This window comes from Rhinolophus sinicus, chromosome 3 (assembly GCF_057876585.1).
Source record: "Rhinolophus sinicus isolate RSI-liver-muscle chromosome 3, RSI-T2T, whole genome shotgun sequence".
Classification (NCBI taxonomy): Eukaryota; Metazoa; Chordata; class Mammalia; order Chiroptera; family Rhinolophidae; genus Rhinolophus; species Rhinolophus sinicus.
This window is the reverse complement of record NC_142503.1, coordinates 135,022,780-135,044,911: the sequence shown is the minus strand read 5'-3', so window position 1 is coordinate 135,044,911 and position 22,132 is coordinate 135,022,780. Positions and strand designations below refer to the sequence as shown.

Genomic DNA, 22,132 nt, shown 5'->3' with positions numbered 1-22,132 from the left:
CTGCACATACGCGCACTGAGAGTAGCACCACCAGCCCTGTGTCCAGTTCTCCTGAGTCTTAGGGCACTTCTTCCGTGTGTGTGTGTGTGTGTGTGTGTGTGTGTGTGTGTGGCCGGTGGGAGATTTCTGAGCTGCTGAAAGCCTGGAGCTGCGTCTGCCACTTACTGCTGATCCCTGGAAGGGCAGTTGTAATTGCCCTGCCCTAGGCAGGCCAGAAAGGGTGGGGGTTGGGGATGGAGGGGTCTTCTCTCTCCCAGCCCAGCCGTGTCACACTCTTCCTGCAGGCCAGAAAAGGTGGTGGCTGGGGGTGGAGGAGTCTCTTCTCTCCTAGCCCAGCAAAAATCACACTCTTCTCAGCCTCTTCCCTGGGTCAGAGCTGCATGCCAGTCTTCCCAGAGCCTGAGCACTAAGGCTCCTCTGTAATCTGACACTACTACTCAGTTCATGGGCCAGTTTAAGTCTCTGGAAGGGTGGGTGTAGGATTGGAAGGGGGGAGAGGAGGGGCCCAGGTTGGAGTTTGTGTCCTTTGTCCAGCCTAGGGCCCAACAGGAGGTATCAACTGAGGTTATTGCCTCAAATGCTGGATATGCTGCCCCCTCAGCGGGAGAGATCAGCTGTGGGACTCAGGGAAAGAGCCCACCTCCTGGCTTTTGTGTTCTCTGTTCCGTCCTGGGATCCCCTGCGTCTCTGCACCTGCGAATGCCAGTTGTGTTTCCACAGCCGCAGATGTGGGCCACGTTTCCACAGCCAAAGGTGCAGGCCGTGTCTCCACTCCGCTCCCTTCCCTCTTCTCCTGCTCGCCCAATTTGCCCACCTTCAAGTAATCCTTGCACGAGTCTCTTAGCTGTTCTGCGTGATGAGCAGAGAGTCGTTTGATGGGTTATAGATGTCCCATTTGTGATAAGATCCGGAGGAGAACTCAAAACGTGCGTCTCGCTGCCACCATTCCTATGACGTCACTCCAATGAAGGTATTTTTAAGGACAAATGAATAATTTTAAGAGTGGAAAACAAGGTGAAACTGACATCAGCCTGCTAATAGCTTTTGACTAGAAAAGGAATTTCTTCAAAAATTTGAGTAAACTTTCATACAATTTTTTCCTAACTGAAAATATACAAGAATCTTGGAGAAAACGTAATGATATTACAGATGCCCCAGGAGCCATCCTATACCTAATGTTGGAACATTAAAAATGATGTGCATTGTTTGTTAAGAGCCATTGGTTTAACAGACATGACTGACAGTTGTAGGTTTCAGTAGCATCATTCAAACTAAGTTAAAAACAACAGTATTTCTTCTTCAAAGCCCATACATTATGCTAAAAACAATTATATTGATTATAATAATTTCCTGCTTATAGGCATTTCATATACCTTTATTTGTGTTTTGTCTGTTGTTTCCTGAGAGTTGTTTATCAATTTTTAATCCTCTGTGTTAGAATGACTGCTTTGTCTTGATTTATGCAAAAGGTAGTATTAATTAGTTCACTTATTTATTTATTCAAGGTTATTTATCAAAAACCTGCCTGCATACAGTGTATGAGAATTCTATTCCACTAGGAGAAATAGCCACGAGAGCCCACAGTTATAATATTATATTAGAAAATATTGACAAAAGATACATATAAAAGATATTCTAGGAGAAAGCTATACTTGGGAATTAAATTCAGTGGGCAAGGTGAGGTATCTTGGAAACACTTCAAATGAATCAAATGAGTTTCACAGGATACAAAAGAGTTAGAAAGAGAAAGATATTCTATGCCAAGGGAACAGCACGCAGGATGGTTCAGAGTAGTGAAAGAGCCCGAGGAGAGCATTTGAGAAACTCACAATAAGCTTTACATATCTGGGGTAAAGGGCATGCACTGGAATGGTAGCTGGGGTTAGGACCAGAGACCTAGGTGGATCCACATGAAGAAAAACATTGTTCCTTGATATGAGTTAGAACTTTATGCATAAAGATATGAATAGCTATTGAAGAATTTTACTGGCGGGGGAACATAATATTAAAGAATTTGTGTATCAAAACAGTAACTCAGGCATTAAGCAATATGGAGGATAGATTGGGCGTGGGGTTAGGGCACAGTAAAAGTATCTCTGTTGAGCTGCAAGTATCTTTGTAGGTGCTACAAATTATGCAAAGTTAAACAAGATCTAGCCAATGACCAAATGACCATAGATACATTAATTTATTTACTAATGTCCTTTTTCGTTCCTGCTTTTTTTCAAAATGGATTTGAAACAAGACAGATCCTAAGTTGCTTGGTACTTCATCGGGGTCAGAAAAGGGACAATAGGTAACATACGCATTTAAGTACATAGGTCATATAGAAACACATACTAAATGCAGGTGAGTTGTTTAAAATAATTGTTCTAAGAGAGTACAAGCAGGATCAATTTCAACTGAGATGATTAGGAAATGCATCAAGAGAGCTAAGTCAAAGAAGGAAGTCCTTTTTGGACAAAGAAACTTTATAGCCACTACTTTGGGGCTGTCCAAATATCCTAAACTCATTCTAAGGTAAAATTATCCAGTAACTAGAAAAAAGAAATAATTTAAAATGGAATTTATTATCAATCAGGAAAAAAGAAAAAAAAAAGCTTTCTGAAGTCTAGGAAGGCCATTATTCCATAATGAAATATAGAATTTACAGATTTTTCCAAAAAGAACATTTCATTTTCCACATTATAAACATTCTGTATTTCCCGCCAAGTCATTTCTTCCAGCATTCTTTCCCAGTGCTTCTTCATTCTCGATTATATTCCCTGCCTCTTCCGGAAGATTTGTTGTCCCAAATGTCATCTCAGTGATCTACTGCTAAATACCAGGAATTTTGCCATGAAATTCAAAGCGTTTTCATATTTTATGAAGTCAGGAACCTCAGTAAGCTACTGCATTCAAAGAGACTAGTGGTATGAGAAGAATAACTGAAACAGACTGAAAACAGGAACTATAAGCAAAGATTCAACCTCATCAGATCTTTTTTTTTTTTACTGACATTACATTTTGACTAGTTCAGACTTCTTTAAAAGGAGTATAGTTGATTACAAATTAAAGATTGCTGTGTGATCTTCTAACATAGTCTTTAAACTTTAGTTAGATGTGATTACCAAGGAAAAGAACAATCTTTGATAGAAAAATGTTCCTTTTGTGAGCCTTTGAATAAAGTGGTAAACACCACTAACTGATGCATTTTGCCTAGAAACAGCTCTCTGGTGGATGTATTTTGATAGGCAGATTAACAGAAGGAAATGTAAGCATCTTTATTTCAACTACAAAAAAACCTTTGTTTTTCTAGAATTAGAAGTTTAAGTAAACTTTTCTTAAAGTCAATATGTATTTGTGTAGTCTATGGTCAGCAAGGAAAAAAAATCAATCAGTTAAAAACAATTCAAGTTCTCTAATGGGAGTTGGAAGGAGAGCTATCCAAATGAAAAGTAAATTCAAATAAATTAGATTTTGAAGTGACTATAGAAACATTGTACAGACGATCAAGGGAAGCATCAGAAATCCAAAATAGAGGAAGCACTGTAGGATTTGCTTAATTTCTTCTAAATCACAGGTTATTCTCAATCACTCTTGAACTGTCCATAGGTCTTTCTTCTTATTTTTTTTTATTTTTTTCTTCTAAATATCTCTTTAGGAGTACACTCTGAATCCAAGTGACTGCATTGAATAAAACTGTTAGGATTATTTTAGGATCGCTAGCCTCTCTTTATATCTGAGACACTGTCTATAAGTTATCAGAAGTAGCCACAGCCCAACTTGAATTTAAACCCTAGATAAAGTAGATACAAGTCTTTATATTAAGAAGTAACTGGAACTACATTAATACATTCAGAAATTTTCTTCCCTTTATCTCATATGATTCTACACTAACAAAATTTTCCTTGCAGCTTTCTGGCTATTTTCTTTCTGATTCTTATATTGATGTTCTTTGTTATCCTGGATTCTAAATACATTCCAAACTCTAGTGCTTAACTAATTTCTCATCTCTACACTCTTCTCATAACAATAAATTTAAATATAGGGAAAATATATATATATACACACATATCTATCTATCTATCTATCTATCTATCTATATGTGTGTGTGTGTATATATATATATATATATATATATATATATATATATATATTCCCAATAAAATATGAATGTTAAAAGTTGACCCAAGAAGAATAGAAATTTTAATATATCAATAGTTATGGAGGATGTTAAAGTCTTATCATTTAAAAGGTAGAAGATCAGATGCAGGTATAACTTTAAAGGAGCCTACAATTCCTATGTAGGCACATACTATCTCTTATGCTCAGTTCTTTATCCAAAATCAAGTTTTTGGTTTCTTTTAATTCATTTGTTATAAAAGCCTGACCTTTTATGTCCCACTTTGTCTGAATATTCACACATTTTTCTGCAGAAATATTTATATGATTACAGAGTACTATGTCAGAACCAGTATCTAAAGCAAAATGTGTATCAGCAAAACAAATCCAGGAATATCATTTTAAATAATCATTTCTGTCAAGTAGATTTATTTTAGGAATGCAAGGATGGTTTAACAACAGAAAGTTCATCAACCTTAAGTCATTTTAAAGGAAAAAAGATTACATTAATACTGACAAGATGTTTAACAAAATTCAGTTTGCTATAACTTGATTATTTTTATTAATATAAACCCTATAGTTAAGCAAGAATTTGAAGAAACATTTTTGTGTAAGTTAAATACATTTACAAAAGCCAAGAACAAGCAGCAAATCAAATGAAGAAACATTAGTAACTTTTTATTTATCTTTTGTAATAGGCAGGGATACTTACTGTCACTACTAGTATTGTATTAGAGGTGCAAATACAATATGATATCTATAATATAGAATTACCATAAAAACAAAGATGTCACCACTATTTATAGATAATGTAATGATATTTTTTCGAAAAATCTTAGCAAGCCAACTAAAATGCTTTTTAATAATAATAAAATTTAGAGTGCCTGTTATTGAGTTACTCAAACTTGTCCTAGTCACCTAAACTTTTTCTACTCCAGTTTTCCCATCAGAAAATGTGGGAAAGTAATGACATTTAACTCATTGTGTTGTTGTGAGGATTAAATGAGTCAATATATGTCTAGTTGAATATATATAGAAAGTTAAAATGACTGGCTCTATGAGTGTTATCTGTTAGCTGTTATCAGCCAACAAGTTATCTATTGTTGCTGTTGCTATTACTATGTACCTAAATCACTGAGAAACTATTTTGTAAAACATCATAAGGAATGATTACTTTGGCATAAATGAGAATACATACCATTCACAACTTTTAGTTCCTTTTACTTGTTTTAAAAAGAACCTTGTTCAAAGTTTCTTTTAAACCACTCAAAAAAGTAAGTCATCAGGCTTCCCAAATGGACATATTCTGCACCTTTAATTTTATGCTGGCAGAGAATGTGATCAATAAATTACTTCTGTTTGTGAAACATTTACTTTTAACTCCCAGGGTTACCAGAGTGGGTGTTTTTTCCCCCCACAGTATTTGACAGCTGAAATTAAACAAATCCTATTCAACTACAAGGCTAATAGAAGGTTTACTACGTGTGTCATTAGCACCATCCATATAAGGTAACAGAAAATATGAGGTGTGGATTTTTAAAATGTGATAAGATGAGAATACTGTTAGATGTACAGGAAGGTGTGACTTCAGGCCTGGCATATTCTTATTAGAATGAAAGTGCTTCTGTTTTATTTTATTAAAATAACCAGAATTATATGTTGTGAGTTGGCATCTTTCAAATTATTTTATCAAGTCAAAAATATATACCTTAGTCGAAATATATTTTAAATATCATGTTATTTTAATGTAATATATAGCACAAAAGATTGCTCTGTAATAGGATGCTAAATATTTTTATGTTCAAAAATATCATAGTTAGAATGAAGAAACATAATTTATTTAGTGGTTTGTTTTTTTTAGCCCTTAATTAACACTTCTGCAACATATTTTTTTTTGATGCTTGACTGGAAGACTTTTAGGAAAGTATAAAAGCATTTAAAAATTGCTCAAAACATTTAAAATTTAAATATGAGCATATATATATGTTAACGAGCACATCCGTTTCATAATCACAATTAGATAATGTATTATCACATTGAGGCAGTTTGTAATCCTGAGATTACCTTTTTCCTACTTTGGACTTATACAACTTCTTTCATTCAGAGATAGTCTAAGAATATCACAGAAATAGCAAGGGGGTTTTACAGCCTATCTACAGCCAAGAAGAGAATGGAGAGTCTTCATTCCCTCTTTAAAACTTACAAACTGATGTCCCCAGTGCGTGCTGGATGCTAGTTGAGTTGTATAATTCCCAAGGCATATTATTTTCATTTTTAATCCTATTTATGCCAGTAGTAGTTACTGTAATTTCGTAACTTAATTAAATACACGAAATAGGTATAAGTATGCAAAGAGAGTTCTTGAGAAATCAAAATGATGAATGTGTTAAAATGGATAAAGAAAAATTGCTTTTTACAAAAAGTAATTGCTGTGCACTTAGGTGTGGATGAGACAGCTATAAAACATTAGAAACAAAATTTGTAGGAATCTAGGATAGAAATTCACTTATATTCCTTTACAAATGTTTTTACACCACTTAAAGATATTGACACTCAAGATTGTGAAAAATACAGTGTAGATGTTTATGCAAGAAAATGCTATGGAATTTCAGTCAGTAGATCTATCCTCAAAGAAAATGCTTTCACAGTACATCAAAATATAAAATAAAATAAGTGTTTATATGTTATATGTTGTGTTAAATATTTATGTTAAAATATGTTAACCTATGTTAAACTATGTTTATATGTTAAAATAGAGTATCTTATGAATGTATATCTGTAATGTTCCTTTTGATTCTTCTCCTAAAGTGTTTTCTCTTAACTGCTCCATTCCTAGCCCCAACTGGGTTGTGTAGGAAGTATGTATATATGTAGCCAAATCCTCAGATGTTAGAATCAGACTGCCTGGGACCCAATACAAGCTCCAACATTTAATATGTTTGGGACTTGACCAGGTTATTTAACCTCTCCTGAGTCTTAGTTTCTTCATCTGTTAAAGCAGAATAATAGTTGATGAACCTTATAGAGTTGGGTTAGAATCACTGGATCCTCACTGAGCAAACACAGCACTTTGCCAAGCAATCAGTAAGTACTCAATAAATACCAGCTGGTATATAATGACATGGATAAGACTGAATCTGGATTTGTCGCTGTCCAACAATTAGCAATTTTTCCTTACAACTCCCAGATGTTTAAAAAAATAAGGGTTACATATAAAGCAAATTTGATATAATTTTAGTGTTATTAAAATTCATATTATGAGATGTTGAACCTTCATGCTTTTAAAATTAACAGCAGAAAATATAAAAAAATGTGACTCTAAGGAATATGCTGTCTTTCTGTGTCAAAATTAATAATGTGTGAAAAATTCTGAGATATATATTGCTGATTATTTATATGAACTGATGGCATAATAAAGCTGAAATTGGGGGCGGGGGAACTGTAAAAATCCACTTTTATTTTGAGTATCTCTGATGTAAAGAAAATCTCAAGGGTGACTGAAGTCATAAAATTATGTCCTATATCTTATATTCTTTTTCACTTAAACCAAACATACTTTAACATGCACATGGTCCATTCTTCTTTCAGAAACAATATGATGTGATGGGCCCTTAAGTTATAAACTGTATGATTTATTGTGGAGACCAAGTTTCAGAAAGTATAGGCCGTTACTTAAACATGAAGTATGCCCATTTACAAAATGATACTCATTTACAAAACATAGTTCACTATAACCACCCCGTTTTTTATAAAAGGTGTAATTTCCAATTCTATTTCAAATGTCAGTGAAACATTGCTTTTTTTCTAGATTGACCAATAGGGTTTGCATGATTCAGGTGACAACTCATACTTCTAGCCTTGTTTTTAGATATTATTGAAGAATTTTGCATTAAAAAAAAAAAAAACTGAGTCCTAGAAATTAGAGAGCATTTCTTGGATTTCAAACTTAGCATTTCTAATATATGTATACCTACGAGAGGGTGCCAAAAAAATGTATATACATTTTAAGAAAGGAAAACTGTGTTAAAATTGTAATACTCAGTATATACCGATAGCAAAGATGAAGTCATGTGTATATACTTTTTTGGCACCCTGTGTGTGCGTGTGTGTATTTCAAATGGTTTTAAATTTTTTAGTAAAAAAAAAAAAAAATCTGCAATTCCAAAACTTATTTAATGTGTGCAGTTTGGGATCAACAAGATGAATGTCATCTATTCTGTGTTTGATAATATAATTTTTTCTTATTAATCTTTACACAGTATATGCTAAGGCAATTATTCTTGTTGGTACCATCCTGTTGTAGTGATAAGTAAACAGGATATTTCTATGTAAAATGAGATAAACTTAAATGTAAGCCACCTATGCATTCTTAGGAATAAAGGCCCTATAACCAGTTAGCCCATTATTTGGTAAAATTTCCTGATAGCACTGATTCTAACAACTAGCTTAATACTAAAATGTCATAAAAGAATAAATCTTTTGTAATAGTTTTCTAGGAAGAAAAAACCCACTTGACTGTAGCTTATCTGAATTTTTTAACATTGCACAATGTTGACTAAGTAATACAAACTTCAGTAAGTAATGCTTTTCATCTCTAGAGTTATAACAAAGAATTGCAAAAATATGGTATTTTTATCCTCCTTATTCTTTTCTCCAAGCACAATAGAGACACAGAAGAAAGATAGTGTGGAAATAAAAAAAAATTATTTTCTCTAAGTAAACATCAAGATTATTCATGTCAATAGACTCATTTTCTTGGCCAAAATTAATAACTATGATAACAACCTTGAGGAATATCACACAACTGTTCTGTATGAGCTCTATTAAACTGGGAAAATACAAAGGTATCCTCATCCATTGTTTTCAATTACATGATTTGAAAGGCTGGTTTAAGGGAGGAAAAAAAATTGAAAAGGGAACTTTATTTATTATTGCTTTAAAGAGAGTATAGATTAACCAAAAACAAACCAAAAAAAGCCCACTATTCTATCTATAGGCTTTGAAACATAAAGCTATTTTATTTTTTTATTTTATTTTAGTTAGGAAATTGTTTTCCAGAAATACCAATTTCATGTTAACACATGTCCTCCACTGTAAACTGCACAGGTTGTGCCAGCTTCATTTCCCACCCATGATATCGCAGAAAAACTCACTGTATGTTGTCAAACTAGGTTTGGAAGCTGGGTTTCAGATGCCATCACCACCACCGTTATCTTATAGTTGAACAATGCTTTCTCGTTTTAAAAGTTCACCCAGAGTGAACACATGTCCCTGTTTGCCCAAGAAAGTCCTGGATTATGCATCTTCCCCAGTATAATTATTAGTGCCTCCCTCCTTCTGTCTCAAAAGCGTCCTGGTTTAGATGTCAAAATTATATAATCAACCTAACTTTAAAAAACATTAACCTATATGGCCATTCTATAAACTCCAAGAATCTGTCAGAAAATTAGCATGGTCCTTATGTAACCGATGAGAAAACAGCTCTTACAAAGTTACTCGTGGTCAAGTGAGTCACTGAACCTAAACTAGTAGATCTTTTGGCTCCTTTTTCAAGATTAGCTACAAAAACTAAGTTCCCAGAGCTGAGTCCTGAGTGCTTCCAAACTGCCTGAATTCAGGCAGAAATGCTGCTTCCCTGACGTTCTGTAACATGTTTAAAATACATTTATTCTTTACAGCGTATGGGTTAGAGATTATCCCAGGATTCTAATTTTTTCTTATTCGTTGATTTTTGTCAGTGTGTATGTGTGTGTGTGTGTGTCTGTGTCTGTGTGTGTATGTGTGTGATTGTTCACAATCTCTGTCACATTCTTAAGGGTCAAAGAGAATCTGCTAATAGCCCACATTGCCCAACCTTCTGATGAGAACCATACTTAAAATGACTCTACATGACCTAATTTCATAGTGCCACAGGACAGACCCAGGAACTCCTGGGTCACTGCTCTGAAATCTTAGATGCCTGATTTCTGGATCTAGCCAGTAGGGACTATATCAAGCCTATCTCTACTCCCATTGATGAAATACATTGTCACAACAGAAAATTTCAAGGACAGAACGTGGTCACAGAGTAGTTTCTCTGTGTGCACAATTTTATCTAGTGAAAGCCTTACAAATATAGAATCTTACCCCTCCTCAAATTTTATTTTTTTTCCTTCTATTTTAGAAATCTGAGTGTTTACTAACATGATTTAAATAATTGAAGATAAATGCAAATGTTAAGCAATAATTCAGTTATTTTGAATTTCCTAAGAGAAGATATTTTTATGAATTCACTGAATTTTAGAGTTCATGTTATTTCACAATTAAAAGTGATTTCGAAAGCAATAGCACAGCTTAAGAGAAAAAAGAGTGCAAAAATAATTTATTATGAAACAAGGGGATGCATTTAAAAAGGAAAAAGCGTTTAATTACATTTTAGTATATTTGCAGTGATTCATGATGGCTATTTACTTCAAATGATTTTTTAAATATTAAATATTAAATCCATTTAAATGCAATAAGTTGTATGGAGAATTTTCATCTTTATTTCAGAGTCATGCTACTTTAAAATTCGTCATTAGAGTTAATAAGAAATTATATTGGAACTACTCTGTACATTTAAATGACGCATAAATCAATTATTGAAGCAAGGAATTTTTTCATCATTGTAATGATTATCGGTATAAATTTAGTTCTTCAATGCTGCCTAATGATATTTTCAATAAAAAAAATTGCATAGACTTAATTTTTACTAGGAACTCTTTAAATGTGCTTATAATGTCTTTCTTCAGTCAAAAATATTTTAGAGAAGTCTCATGCAGTATTGGAATGCTCTAAATGCCAGATTCAGTTACCCTCAATACCCTGGAAACCAAAATTAGATTCAGAATCAATATACTGTGCTATCCATTTAACATCGAGTACACCAAACACTAACAACATTTATAAGAGAGTAACAGACTCAAAAAGGTTAAGCTAGTAAAACCAATCAATATAGCAAGTAGTATTATAGAGGGAATTTTGTATGTCTGTGTCTTCCTCAGGTGTGACTCACAGAAGCTAGTTTGCTTTAGAAAGAATATCCTTTGGAATTTCTTTCAGCATTCACCTGACAGACCCTTTAGTCAGGCATGAGGCATGGATACCTGCTTTCAGTACCCCGCACTTGGAACTTCTCATCTTTGTGGAGAACAAATAGGGCAAAATCTAAAATCATTGTTTGGCTACCTGCTCATTACATTCTGGTGTGAGTCAATAGAATTATATAATATTCATTATTATGGTTATTATTAAGTACATACTGTGTGCCAGGAATTGGGGAAATGCTTCATACATAATATCTCATTCAGTCCTCATGGCGCTCTTCCTCGTTTTCCTGGTAATAGAAGCAAACACAGAAAGGAAATGTGATGGCCAGGGTTACACTACTGAGAGGTGGCCAAGTGGGAACCCCCACACAGTCTAACTGAGGGTAAAGACCAGCCCACCAGCCATGCTCAAGTGTGCCATAATGTGGTCTACAATGTTCCCAAGAGTCTGAATTGGCAAGAAAATGAAATGGCATTTGTCATTACCCACCCCGCAGATATGCACACTATTCAGATTAATCAACAGAAATATAGTGCTAAAAAGTTCTTAATATTGATCTACACATAAAAATCAAAATACACACAGACAGAAAAATGATAATTTGTGAAATATCTTCACAAGTTCTGTGATTCCTAGCCCAGGCAATATCAGATATTACAAATGTTCCTCGTAGAGTCGGACATCAGAAGGTGGCAGGTGACTAATCCACTGCATCCCATGCAGATCTGTACTCCCTCTCTCTGAGTTGGAGTGATCCCATCCAGTGTTGTCTTGGTACTTTGGTACAGCTGATAACTTGTGAAGTGAGTTACTGACAATAGCTGATGTGCTAATGCTTGAAAACAAATATATAGAGATGATGATGATGTTGATGGAGATGATATAGATAGATAGATAGATAGATAGATAGATAGATAGATAGATAGATAGATAGATAGATAGAAAATAGGAAGACAGAGAGAAAAAGAGAAGGAAGAAAGGATGGGAGGGAGAGACTAAGGGAGGGAGGGAGGGAAGGAAAGAAAGGAAGGAAGGAAGGGTTTAATTGTTACTGTAAAAATACAACATTCATGCAAATCAGCTTTCTAGAATGAGAAAAAAAGGGTGGAGCGTCAGCTAAATTTGGGGGATTTTGCTTATTTGGAGTACTACTGATATTAATGTCATATTATGTGTGTTTTCTCCATCAGGAGAAAGGTTTACCACAGCTGTTCAAGGAAGATGGAACCAGAATAAGAAATTTTCCACTTGGACTTGGAGAAACAGCAAACTCATTCAGGTATGATCAAGAACAAATCAATCCAAATAATGGATGAAGGTAGGACATATTATATGTATATTCATTATATTATATTGTCTAGAGATGTCATGATTTCGATTTCAAATTACTCCTTTATTGACTTCAACCTGAAAAGACCAGGAAAACTTTTTTTTGGTTTTTTGGCATATATAGAAAATTTTCCATCTGAGCTCATATGGTTCTAAGAAATCTAATTTATGGATATACACAATAATCTATAGGAATATATTTATATTAATGGGAATAAATCTGGATAACCTCAAAGAGAATTGTATATATAATGCAAAATTAAGTTAATCTTTTTTCTTAGTTTTCTAACAACTGTTAGGAGGTTGGTAATTACACTTGCACTAACAAAATTCTATAGAGATGTGCTTAAATACGGAAGTTCTTAATGACTATTTTCTAGATGCTGTATACTTCACTCAGCTGTGTTATATGAACAAAAATGAATTTAAAAAGGAAGCTAAGAGAACATAAAAATACCAAGGTAAACATTTGTCACCATACTCATTTTCCACTTACGATCTGGTAAACCCGGTACCCTCAGACACATATTAGACACATGAACACTGGGGCAGGCATCAGAAGGTCAGAAACTGACCCAGGCTGATCCAGCCACTTAGAACCAAAAATAGGACCTAGCCAGACGATCAGCTCTAATGCATCTTTTGGAGCAAAAATTAATATAAGACCCACTATTTATATTATATTATATTATATTATATTATATTATATTATATTATATTATATTATATTATATTATGTTATACCCAGTCTTATAGTAAAAGAATGCCGGGTCTTATATTAATTTTTGCTCCAAAACACGCATTAGAGCTGATCATCCGACTAGGTCTTATTTTCAGGGAAACAGGTTAGTAGCTGAGTGACGGTTAGCAATTCCCTTGATTTTTCTGGCTCTCAGTTTTACCTTCTGTGAAAAAAAAAGGATTAAAAATATACTTACAGTTCTAAAATTATTGATAAGGACTTTAAATTTTAAATTGGGTAATGCAAAATTATTCAGGAAATATTTGAATGGTGATTTATAAAACTCTATTTAGTAGGTTTCTTTCTTACCCAAAATGAAATTCTTTCCTCTTGATAAAGATTACAGAAAGTGAGTGTTACGTTGAATAATATGGATATATTTATACAACACAATAATTCTGCAGAGGAAGTCATCATCAATATGCCCATTTCACAGAGAAAAGAATTGAGGCCTAGCACTACTGACATTACTGGAGGCAAGCAGTTTTGCAGAAACAATATGGGGATTAAGATTTTAATGCTTTCAAGATAGTAGCCATAGAGAAACATACTACTTTCCATTGCTCATTCCTATCTGTGTCACCCACTAGAAAATAAACTCTGGAAGGTGCATATTGTATTTCGCCCAGCAGTTATCTCATAACCTGAGCATCTTAATTACTGTGAGTAAAGTGTATTGAACGTAGACGTTGTTTGTGGTGTAAAGGAAAAGCATCAGCGACCTGTGGGCTGCAAAGTTCTGTTGTCTTTCAAGCGGGGTGCTGCTCAGCAGTTGCATCACTCAGACTAAGGGTGGGCAACAAGGTAAATGGTGGGGACGATAGTGGGAGAGGAAGCTCAAAATTGGAAAGTGTGGTTTTATAATCTGTCAGAGTGATTAATCTATTTCCCTAATTCATTGAGTTGGCAAGCGTCTTAGATTACCATTAAGCCAAACTTCTACCAATATAGGAATCCCTACTCTTGTTTTCCTGAGGGCAGATCACTGTTTCTTTTTCAGCAGGGCTAGTAGCACACTGTGGAAAATTCTTAGTTTTTTAGAAGTTCCTCCTTACATTGAGTTTACTTTTTGTCCTAGTTCTGTCTATACTTTGTTTTGTCTGCGTGCCATTTTCTGCATGAAATATGTAATGGCTCATATTCTGGGCTTTGAGAAGATGCTAATGGTGAGGGGAAAATCAGGAACAATGGGAGATTGGGGGCAGAATTTTGGAATTTAGAAACATATATCCCCAACATTAAAAAACAGATTTTTAAAAACTCACTATGACAGAATAGAATCACTATGGTACTGGATTCACAGAGGTTTCTGAATACGAATTGACCACCCTTCCAAATATAAAGAAATTTGGCCAGTCTTGGATTCAGATTTATGATCCTATTGCTTGCTGACTGGGTAATTTGGCAACTTAAACCATTTCAGCTTAATGAGGTAAGGTACATGAGAATGTGTAATGTAGTGTCTGGCACATAACAGATTTCCTTCTTTCCCAATCAAAGGGGTGTCACTTTACCATCATACCAGAAACCTTTCCAAATTTATAATATTAGTAGTCCAGCATTAGAAAACTAAAACCAAGTAAAACTATATAAAACTCTAAGACTTTCATACAGATTTTCTAAGTGGTGTTTATTCCAACCAAGCATAGGTAGATATAGAGTATTTAATTGTTATCTACTGATTGTATCATAACACAAATGTAAGTATAAAAATTATTTTCTGGGGAGGTAGGCAAAATGAGTGAAGGGGGTTTAAAGGTACAAACTTACAGTTATATAATAAATAAATAATGGGGATATAATATACAGCATGGAGGCTATAGTTAATAACACTACATTGTATATTTGAAAGTTGCAGGAGTGTATATCTTAAAAATTTTCATCATAAGAAAAAATTTTATAACTATATATGATGACAAGTATTAACTAGACATCATGGTGATCGTCTCGCAAAGTATACAAATAGCATATCATTATATTACACACCTAATACTAACATAATGTTATATGTCAATTATACCACAGTAAAAAAAGTTGTTTTCTTGGAGCAGGCCTTGTATTTGGCTTCCAACATTAACGTTGTAATTATTGTCGAACATTTTCAGAATGGTTCTCTTCTTTGAATATTACCCACTGTTTATCTAAACATTTTTGTAATATTTTGTGTCCTTCCAGACTTTGCTAACTGGTGGAAACCACATTTATAAAGTTTGTCATCTGTCAATTTGTCATACTTATATTTATTTGGTCTAAATATAACCTTTTAAATTACTCTTGTAAATCCTCAAGTGCTTTCTTCTAATTTTATTATATTAGTTTTTGTCCATATTGACTAACAGTAACCAGAAGATTATCCTGATAAGATTATCTCTGATAAAAATAATAATTTATAATAAATAATAACATGCAAATATGCTTTTTAAAAGTATAAAATATAATGGACTACAAAGTTTTCACACTTGCAGCCTCATTACCTGGCGTGGTAGAGCTAGGACATCGTGATATAGTTAACATTTCAGTTGCCTGATGATCAAGCAATTCATGCGGACAAAGCACCTTAGAAAGGGACACTACTGGTAAGAATGGGATTTGTGTACCAGGCAATTTCACTATAAACCTTATTATGCTTGTCGATTTCTTGCTTATGATAATTTAGAAAAGTAGTAACTTACCAATAGTTAAACCAAAACTTCAGCATCTATGTGTTTTGAAAGAGGTCTTAGAAGACTATAAAGGTAGATACATTGTTGACACAACATGTGCAGCTTCCCTTTGCTACACATTCTCCTACTGGTTGTGATTGTAATAATTTTATTTACCATTCAGCCTCACATATGCTTATAGTCCCCATTTTCTTGGCTAGGAACACATTCCACTTAGCAAACACACCCAGGCCTTAAAACAAATGTGTCCAGGAAACGATATTATGTGCCATTTGTTCCCATAGAGTATTTGTCTTTGGCTATAAACAAAGGAAACTTAAAAAGACAAGTTGCCAAAAGATTGTCACAGGTGTGTAGTGAGAAAGAATAAGAATTCCCTTTTCTGATATCCAAAGACAGGAGGGAGAGAATATAAAAGATGCACATGAGAGAAATGCACTATGCTTGGACACATGTGAATTTTTGCAAATCTGCCATTCCTTTACCACTTTTGATGATATTTTTATATAGCTACAATTTTTAGAAAAGGATTCTTTGAGATATCTTCATGGGAAATATTTTTTGTTTGTCATATTCAAATAAGGATAATTTTTTTTCCTCCACAGAACTCAATCATTCGTTATCTTTGTAATACCTAGATATAGGACAAATTTCTTTGGGCCCATTGCACAGGTGGAGAAAGTAAAGCATTGAAAGGCTAATAACGAGGTCAGTCTCAGGGATGATGCTAGTTATTGAAATTCACTTTCAAAATTGCCCATTTTATGAAATAAGTCTTTGGACCAAGACTTCTTTGACGTAGCATATAGCATATCACAGTTTTGACAGGAAATGAAACATATCTAAATTAAATCATTGCCACCGTCAAACCTAGTAGAAATGCTTTGTCAGCAGTGACAAAGTTTTTATATTTGAGTTAAGTTACAGAATCAGAATTTTGAGCTGAAAGGGACAATAGAGATAAAAGAATCTGCCTCCTCATTTTCCAAATAATGGAACCAATTCCCAAAGAAGTGATGTAAATTACCCAAGGTGACACAGTTAATCCATGTCTGGGGTGGGACAAAAGCCAAGTCTCCTTATTCCAAGGTCATTATTTTTCCACTTACTGTTCTGTCCTATATGTTCCTAAGAACTGTTTAGAATTAAAAGTTAATTTAGACCCTGAAAAATCCCAGTAGATCCTTTTATCCAGTAAGTAACCTACATGTCATTTGCTCAATGTAACTCTCTCTTCATACTTGGTACTTGTATATGCCTCTGCCTAGAATTGTCCACCCTTCCTTCTTCACCTGGAAGAGCCCCCTTCATTCTCATAAGACCCATCTCAAATGATACTTTGGTTGTGAAGCCTTCCCCACTTCACTGGGCGTTCCCTTGCTCTCCTCTCTATTGTCTCATAACATCTTACAGTGTGTTAAATGACTGGTTTGTGAGCTTCTTTTCCCCATAAGCAGGAGCTTAAATATGAGGAGCATGTCCAAATTAGTTGAAACTTTTTAGGTTGCAAATAAAAGGAAACCCGTTTAACATCAGCAAAGGGGGTTTTGTTTTGCTTTAAGCATGTGGAGATAGCTCCCACCATACAGGTCAGGGGTGCAGCCGATTCTTACGTGTCGGAATGGACTGAATGCAGGACTTGAGCCTAACAAGGAACCATAAGACCTCTCTCTTTTTTTTCTTCTTTCTGCTTCCCTCTGTGCATCTGCTTCATTCTTTGCTGCTACCACAGACCAGCTGTCTCTCTTCCCCAGTCCACAGAGTTGGAAATGGATATTGCTAATAACTCTCCAGTTGACATCACCTCCACTCTGGAATAAACCAGATAGATTTGTAATCTTCTAATCTCAAATAAAATTCCCAGGAAAGCCTGGGCCCCACCTGGAAAAATGTCCACTCCTCTACCAATTAACTGTGACCAGGGGACAGACCCATTGTACTGACATGGCTGCTCTGACTGAAACTATGGGGATGGAAGAGAAGGAAATCTCTAGAAAGGGGGGCGGAGAGGGCAGAGCTAACCAAGAAAACAAAACAGGTATCTAATACAGTGTCTTATTCACTGTTGTATTCCTGCCTTCCCTTAACTAACACACCTCATCAACTCACTGTTGAACTTTGGGCTTGCGGCCATGGTAGACCAAATATTTTTGAATTAATTAATTGAAAATATTTTGTACAACTCATAATTTTGTACATGAATAAACTGAGGACCAGAGAGAAGAAGTGACTTTTTCAGTGACACATGAATAGTTAGTAATCAAAGGAGGACCTAGATTTTTGGAATATTAGTTTTAGGATTTTATCTATGCATTTATTAAGTATTTATTTTGCTCTAGGTAATTTTCCAAGTGCTTTACCAACGTTATCTCAGTTCATCCTCATAAAAACACTGTGGTGAGTACTATTATTATAAGAAAAAATCTGAGACTTAGAGAAATTAAGTGACTTCCATGGATTGCAGGCAGGACTCAAAGTCAGGTCTACCTTACTAGAAATCTCTAAACTGGCACTGCCCAATAAAATAAAATGTGAACTACATATGTGATTTCAAATTTTCTGGTAGCAATGTTTTTTAAAGTGCAAAAAAGGAACAGGTGAATTTTTATTTTTAATGATAAATTTTATTTAACCCAATATATTTAAAATATTATTGATTCAACATGCATTCATTACAAAAACTATGATAATCTCATTCTTTTCTTTGAACTATGTCACTGCTTACAGCACATCTCGTAGCCACATTTCAAGTGTTCAATAGCCACATCTTGCTCGTAGCTACCATATTGGACCTTGCATTTCTACATGAATATGCTCGCTCCGCTGGCCATCACAAGTGGTCTAACCATGGGAATTTTAGCACGACATAAGGACAAACTGCCAATCAAGCTATGACATCCAGCCTTCCTCTGGATATCATACGCAGTATTGCACTGCCTGGTCCCAGGAGATTGCACATAACTGGAACCTCTTGCTTGTACCTCCAGGTGAACTACCTGCAATGCTACTGCTAAGCACAGTGGAAGGCCACCCAGCAAGAGCTCTGACATGGGAATCAGGCAGCTCCTGGGGATCACAGTGGGGCGTGGCTGGAGGGGGGGGGTGCCTCATCCCAAGAAAAGCTGCCATGACAAATGTGGCTTCACCTTGTCCTATATCCAAAGAAACCAGCTCTGTCTTAGTTATTCAAGAAATTCAAACTACTTAGTTATGCAAGTAGTTCACCATACCTTATTTTGGGTTCTGTTCTCAAAGTGCCCCTTTTCACTAGAGAAGCAGTAAATGTGTTTTGACTCAGGTGGTTTCCCCAGTTTGGGTATAGACCATTAGCAAGAATGTGGTAGCCCATTTAGACAAAGCGGGGAGGAGGGAACCCAGCATAAAGCATTTGTTGAGCATCCATCTCTGCCTCATTTCTCAGGCTATGGGCAGCAATTAACATGGCCAGCTGACAATGTTTGTCCTGTTTTCAACACTATTTTTAACATGGGAAGCAACTATACATAATGAGAAAAGGAAAATTGGGGGGAAGCCCACTAATATATGAGACTATGTAAGGTGAAAAGTGAGAAAAGAGAATTATATGAGCCACGTCTATAAGTGATGAAAAATAACCAGTTTATAAACTCCATGGCTCACAGTTCTGCATTATCTTATTACTGCTAATTTCCAAAATGTAATTTATTCATGTGAATCTGGGGACTTTATTTTTTTGTTGAACAAACCTGAATACATTGGGAACTATTTTAGAGTTTAACCATTGAAGAATTAAGTGCCATATCTGCTATTAAAATATTGTGTTTTTATAAGCTCCCTTCTTCTACATATACATATAGTACTGAAGAATTCAGAGCATACTTAAATATGTTAATAAGAAATGGGATGTATTAAAATGAATACATTTACATCACACCCATTTCTAATATCCATAATCTATTTTCTTCTTTGTAGAGTAGCACTCATTTGCAAATTCCACAGATTAATCATAAAGACATTTGTTTTTCCATTTTGTTAAGTTTTGTCACATGCTATTGTCACTGACCACATTATAGAACAAATGAGAAGAATTTAAAACAATAGACACTGTTTCTGCCTTGGAGAAATACGTAATTTAAATTCTTTTTTGGAGACATAAGACAAACAAGATAAATTACTGCATGACTTCAGTAATTGCCAGAGTAAGTAAAAGAGAAGCAAACAGAAAGAACTGTGCTAGTTGATGAAAGAAAAGGGAATAGTAAATCTGAGATGACTACCTGGGAGAGTTCTAAACTCCAGCAAACTAAGGTTCAATTTTATAAAAGAACTTTGTGGGAGTGAGATTAAAAGAAAAACCATCTGGTGACAGGAAGAGAAGATTGGATAGAATTTAGGTTATAAAACAAGGAATTGAAGTTTAGGTGCTAAAAACAGAGAAACAGAGAAATAAGAACCGTGAAGAAAACCTCAAGGTACCTGGTGCACAGTAAGTTTTCAATAAATGTTTATATTATTTAAATGAATGTAGAAATGGTGAGGATAATTCAAAGAAGGCAATGAATAATATCAAATGGTTGGAGTGACTTGGGAGTTATTTTAACCAACTTAAAGTGAAACGTGGCTAGAGTCTGGGAAACCAAGAAAAAGAATGGAGAAATAGAAGTGAAAGCACCTGGGCAAAAATAAAACATTTTGAAAAAGTAATTGCCTAATTGAGAAAAATTATCACAGGGTATTATTGATTTAATAAAAAACCTAAAATGATGATGTCACTCATTCCTAGCCTTTTGGGGATTAACTGCAGAGTAGTCTAAGATTGGTCTATTCTTTGAATATAAACAAATGATAACATTTCTTATGTTCAGTTTTAGTTGCGGGACAGACAGAGAAAGGGAGAAAAAGAGCATAAAAGGAAACTCTTCTAGCCCCATCTATGATGTTGCTGTACTAAAAAACTTGTTTAGTTTCTTTGAGTTTTTAAAAAGACAGAATTATGTAAACCCCAAATGGCAGTATTATTACTGTTGTGTTTAATGCAGATCTTATGCCATATTACCATCTTTTCCTTTTTCTTCTGTCTTCACAATATTCTCTCTCTCTCTGGAGTCCATGGCCTAATTCAGTACATATTGCATTTTTTAAAGGAATGAGCAAGGATAAACTCTCTGACTAAACATGCTTACTTGACATTTTGTACCAAATACACATTTTATAAATTCCATCTTTAAAGGCAAGGAACTAACTAAAAATTCCTTCTGTGTTTAATTATAGAGATTTATAAGACCTAAGTATACATTTACCTTTCTAAGCTGTTTGAATACTTGTGCTACTTTTTAATGATTTTCTATCATTTTTGATGTCTATGCCTTGCTTTCTCCAGTTGCGATCTAACCCCAAATCTAGTGTCTTAAAATAAACACAGTCATTTATTTAGCTCATACGTCTGCAAATTGGGCAGTGTGCTATGGGAAGGCTTGTGTTTCTCCACACAGATCAGGGGAGGTGGCTCTGCTTCCAAGATGGTTCACTCAGATCGCATTGGCTATCAGCTGGAAGCTCAGCCAGAGCAGAAGAAGTGGGTGTCTTAGTTCTTCTCCACATGGATCTCTCCATGTGAGATTCTCTATGAGTTGCTTTGACTTCCTCGCAGCATGGGGACTGGTTTCCAAGAGTAAGCATTCCATGAGAAGTCAAACAGATATATTTAGATTATAATTCAGCTCTGCCACTTAACTGTGTGATCTTGGGCAAATCACTTAATCCCTTTGAGCCTCAGTTCTCTTGTCTGTTAAGCAGGAATAATAACACCTATCTTACAGGGTTTTGGTAAGAACTAAATAAGATAATGTAAGAATGTCCTTATATCTAGCCTATGGCGGGCACTAAATCAATTACCTTCCTCTTTTCTCTGCTGCTGACTCACTGTGCTTCAGAGCACCTAATTTTCTGGAATCTCAATTATCCCTTTTATGGTTAAGGAACTCAGATGAATTTGAGCTCCATACTTAAAACAAGCAAGTACATAGCAATGCCAAGAAAATTGTAAATATATTCAAATCCAAAAGATATTAAGTGCTCTTCAGATAGAGAATACATAAATATAGTGAAACCCCATCATTATGTTTTCTGGAAAAAAAAAAAAAACAATTCCTCCAATGGCAGAGAAATATTAAAAGGAAGAAATTGCATATGTATAAATGAGGATTCTCAAGAGATAAAAGACCACCTGGAGAATCTTTTGACCAGA

At 34.7% G+C, this 22,132-nt stretch overlaps 1 long non-coding RNA gene across 1 annotated transcript in view; it reads left to right on the top strand.

The window, feature by feature from the left end:
* The window catches only part of LOC141570601 (uncharacterized), a 680,999-nt gene that overhangs the window by 430,765 nt on the left and 228,102 nt on the right, over positions 1-22,132 (top strand). The window contains exon 4 of the long non-coding RNA XR_012494788.2: positions 12,363-12,451. This is a non-coding gene — a long non-coding RNA (uncharacterized LOC141570601). The remainder of the gene's footprint in view (positions 1-12,362; positions 12,452-22,132) is intronic.